The sequence below is a fragment of the Cherax quadricarinatus genome, chromosome 54, assembly GCF_038502225.1.
Source record: "Cherax quadricarinatus isolate ZL_2023a chromosome 54, ASM3850222v1, whole genome shotgun sequence".
Taxonomy (NCBI): domain Eukaryota; kingdom Metazoa; phylum Arthropoda; class Malacostraca; order Decapoda; family Parastacidae; genus Cherax; species Cherax quadricarinatus.
Window position 1 is genome coordinate 12,999,078 of NC_091345.1, and position 5,000 is coordinate 13,004,077.

General features: G+C 43.6%; 1 protein-coding gene across 5 annotated transcripts in view; it reads left to right on the forward strand.

Moving 5' to 3' along the window:
• The window catches only part of LOC128699145 (innexin unc-9-like), a 162,062-nt gene that overhangs the window by 43,400 nt on the left and 113,662 nt on the right, over window positions 1-5,000 (forward strand). The gene's annotated exons all lie outside the window — the stretch shown is intronic.

Consider the following 5,000-nt stretch of genomic DNA (forward strand, 5'->3'; position numbering starts at 1 on the left):
CTCTTTACCCTTATCTAAATACTGTTCACTTATATGTTTCACTGTAAACACCTAGTCCACACACCCCCTACGTTTGCTAAAGCCTCCTTGTTCATCTGCTGTCCTATTCTCCGTCTTACTCTTAATTCTTTCAATAATAACTCTACCATACACTTTACCAGGTATACTCAACAGACTTATCCCCCTATAATTTTTGCACTCTCTTTTGTCTCCTTTGCCTTTATACAAAGGAACTATGCATGCTCTCTGCCAATCCCTAGGTACCTTACTCTCTTCCATACATTTATTAAATAATTGCACCAACCACTCCAAAACTATATCCCCACCTGCTTTTAACATTTCTATCTTTATCCCATCAATCCCGGCTGCCTTACCCCCTTTCATTTTACCTACTGCCTCACGAACTTCCCCCATACTCACAACTGGCTCTTCCTCACTCTTACAAGATGTTATTCCTCCTTGCCCTATACACGAAATCACAGCTTCCCTATCTTCATCAACATTTAACAATTCCTCAAAATATTCCTTCCATCTTCCCAATTCCTCTAACTCTCCATTTAATAACTCTCTTCTCTTATTTTTAACTGACAAATCCATTTGTTCTCTAGGCTTCCTTAACTTGCTAATCTCACTCCAAAACTTTTTCTTATTTTCAACAAAATTTGTTGATAACATCTCACCCACTCTTTCATTTGCTCTCTTTTTACATTGCTTCACCACTCTCTTAACCTCTCTCTTTTTCTCCATATACTCTTGCCTCCTTGCATCACTTCTACTTTGTAAAAACTTCTCATATGCTAACTTTTTCTCCCTTACTACTCTCTTTACATCATCATTCCACCAATCGCTCCTCTTCCCTCCCGCACCCACTTTCCTGTAACCACAAACTTCTGCTGAACACTCTAACACTACCTTTTTAAACCTACCCCATACCTCTTCGACCCCATTGCCTATGCTCTCATTAGCCCATCTATCCTCCAATAGCTGTTTATATCTTACCCTAACTGCCTCCTCTTTTAGTTTATAAACCTTCACCTCTCTCTTCCCTGATGCTTCTATTCTCCTTGTATCCCATCTACCTTTTACTCTCAGTGTAGCTACAACTAGAAAGTGATCTGATATATCTGTGGCCCCTCTATAAACATGTACATCCTGAAGTCTACTCAACAGTCTTTTATCTACCAATACATAATCCAACAAACTACTGCCATTTCGCCCTACATCATATGTTGTATACTTATTTATCCTCTTTTTCTTAAGATATGTATTATCTATAACTAAAACCCTTTCTATACAAAGTTCAATCAAAGGGCTCCCATTATCATGTACACCTGGCACCCCAAACTTACCTACCACACCCTCGCTAAAAGTTTCTCCTACTTTAGCATTCAGGTCCCCTACCACAATTACTCTCTCACTTGGTTCAAAGACTCCTATACATTCACTTAACATCTCCCAAAATCTCTCTCTCTCTTCTATATTCCTCTCTTCTCCAGGTGCATACACGCTTATTATGACCCACTTTTCGCATCCAACCTTTACTTTAATCCACATAATTCTTGAATTTACACATTCATATTCTCTTTTCTCCTTCCATAACTGATCATTCAACATTACTGCTACCCCTTCCTTTGCTCTAACTCTCTCAGATACTCCAGATTTAATCCCATTTATTTCCCCCCACCGAAACTCCCCTACTCCCTTCAGCTTTGTTTCGCTTAGGGCCAGGACATCCAACTTCTTTTCATTCATAACATCAGCAATCTTCTGTTTCTTGTCATCCGCACTACATCCACGCACATTCAAGCATCCCAGTTTTATAAAGTTTTTCTTCTTCTCTTTTTTAGTAAATGTCTACAGGAGAAGGGGTTACTAGCCCATTGCTCCCGGCATTTTAGTCGCCTCATACGACACGCATGGCTTACGGAGGAAAGATTCTTTTCCACTTCCCCATGGACAATAGAAGAAATAAAGAAGAACAAGAGCTATTTAGAAAAAGGAGAAAAACCTAGATGTATGTATATATATATATGCATGTGCGTGTCTGTGAAGTGTGACCAAAGTGTAAGTAGGAGTAGCAAGATATCCCTGTTATCTAGCGTGTTTATGAGACAGAAAAAGAAACCAGCAATCCTAACATCATGCAAAACAGTTACAAGTTTCTGTTTCACAGTCATCTGGCAGGACGGTAGTACTTCCCTGGGTGGTTGCTGTCTACCAACCTACTACTAACATACATACATACATACATATATATATATATATATATATATATATATATATATATATATATATATATATATATATATAATTCGCAGAACATGCGAAATATTCGCAATCACTAATTTCAGGTCGAAGGAGACTCGAACCTTCGCACCTTGGAACAAGGTACGCAGTGCTCTACCACCGTACCACACTGGTCCAATATCTTGGCGTCCACCTAACGCTTGACGTTTAGGTCCAAGGCAGCCAGCTGTCAGACAGGCGGCTTTCAGCTTTTCATCTCATCCCCTGCATACATCCACCGACGAGATATTTTTACATTGTTTAGAATTCGCAGAACCCAGAGGAGATGAGCCCTGAGGAAGTGAACCATGAGGCAGTGAACCCTGAGGAGGTGAACCTTGAGGAGGTGAACCCGGAGAAAGTGAACCCTGCGGAGGTGAACCCTGAGGAGATGAACCCTGAGGAAGTGAACCGTGAGGCAGTGAACCCTGAGGAGGTGAACCTTGAGGAGGTGAACCCTGAGCACGTGAACCCTGAGGAGGTGAACCCAGAGGAGGCGAACCCGGAGAAAGTGAACCCTGAGGAGGTGAACCCTGTGGAAGTGAACCCTAAGGAGGTGAATCCTTAGGAGATGAACCCTGAGGTGGTTAACCCTGAGGAAGTGAACCTGAGGAGGTGAACCCTGTGGAGGTGAACCCTGTGGAGGTGAACCCTGAGGAGGTTAACCCTGTGGAGGTGAACCCTGAGGAGGTGAACCCTGTGGAGGTGAACCTGAGGAGGTGAACCCTGTGGAGGTGAACCCTGTGGAGGTGAACCCTGAGGAGGTGAGGAGGTGAACCCTGTGGAGGTGAACCCTGTGGAGGTGAACCCTGAGGAGGTGAACCCTGAGGGAGGAAGAGGCCTTGAGTGTCTCTCATGAGGGAGAGACCTAGGAACGTCCCTGGGAGATTTTCGGGGGGGGGGGAGGGTTGAACCCCTAGGGGAAGGGGAGGGAGAGGGGTAATGTAGGGGGAGGGAGACTGCTGTAAATCTGTATAGTTTTTCGTAAACGATGACAGCCGGAAGAGGATGCATATTATAGAGGGGCGTAACTTTCCTTCCAGTGTCGCTATAATTGGTCTCCACGTCCGGGGGAAGAGGGAAGGGGGGATGAGGGACAGGAGGATGGAGGGAAGGAAAGGGGAGAAGGAAGAAAAGGGGGAATGAGAGAGAATGAGGTAGAGGGGATGAGACAGAGAGAGTATGAGCTTGGAGACATAGGGTAAGGGGAAGTGGGGTGGGAGATGGAATCTCAACTCTTTCATTCATATTGTCTCTTCCCCCGTTTCACATCCCCTCCTTCTACCCCCACACCCTCCTACACCCCCTCTTTCACCCCTCCACAACTTCCTCCACCACAGTCTTACGTTCTTAAATGATAGTCTTTGATCTGTTTCTTCTCGGGTAAGGTGCCATGCTAATATGTGTGTACGTGCGTGCGTGTGTGTGTGTGTGTGTGTGTGTGTGTGTGTGTGTGTGTGTGTGTGTGTGTGTGTGTGTGTATTCGTTCCTTGTACATATAGTATGTAAGAAGAGAGGCAAATCTTCATTTACCAAGACAAAACGCAGAGTGTTCTCTCAGCGTGCTGTCAGACTGAGAATCAAGAAACACCAGCAATCACCCTCCACACTCCCAACACTCTTAACAACAACAACGAGGCCGTTAAACTCAGCATTTATCGCCCGAAACCTTTTAACCCAGGAAATGGAATTTAATTACATTGACCCACATAAAACTTAATTAAACCCTTCTAAATAAACCTTAAACCTCTATCAATGAGCCTTGAATGATTTTATTGTTTTTCTTCCTGGAAAATATGGTTGATTGTGTGTGTGTGTGTGTGTGTGTGTGTGTGTGTGTGTGTGTGTGTGTGTGTGTGTGTGTGTGTGTGCGTGTGCATTTGTAAGGTTCATAACCCGTGTTACTGCAATATTTTCAACATTCTGGAACTTTGTAAACATTGTCTAAGACAATATATGTGCTGGCTACTTTACAATTAATATTCGTGTTAGTTTAATATGTTTATTATGCACCCCATACCCATCCTGTGGGCGGTAGTCAAATAATATTCGTGTCGAGAAGAAATTCGTAACTAGTTTCCAAAAAAATGAGCAATTTTTTTAAAGTCAGGATACCGAATTCGTTCTACAATTTCACTCACTGCTTGTATAGCGGACGAACTTGCCTCTAAAACGCAGCTATTAACATTAAAAACAACAGAGTATTCGTCTTCTTGAATATGTCAACAAAAGTGCTCATATCTCATAATATCAACTATGGCCAAAGATTTAAAAGAAAAGAGAATCGTGATTTATGTTCGTGGACTCTTGTCAGTAATGGAACATTTTGGTTGTAAGGGCGAAAGAGACGGGGAAGTAATCGATGCATTTCTCTGGGCGGCTTAAGACTGGAAGCTCTCGACGTCTGTTTGGGACCTTAAGACTGGAAGCTCTCGACGTCTGTTTGGGACCAAATTGGTTGGCATTGCCTCTGAGGAACGTTTAATACGCGTCTTTGAAGCTAATTAAGTCGTAGGTCCGTCAGGTGTGGTGGCTTCTACGCAGGGAACGCAGAACATCCCACCTACACGCAGATGTTCGTACAGCTCTGCCGATGATTGGTAGAGCTCTTCAGCGAGCGTGAAGCTGGTGAAGAGCATCTGGTCCAAGAAAGAGGAACTCCCCTTCCCTCGCTCACACCTGACCACACCCCATTCCCCAGACACAACATGACC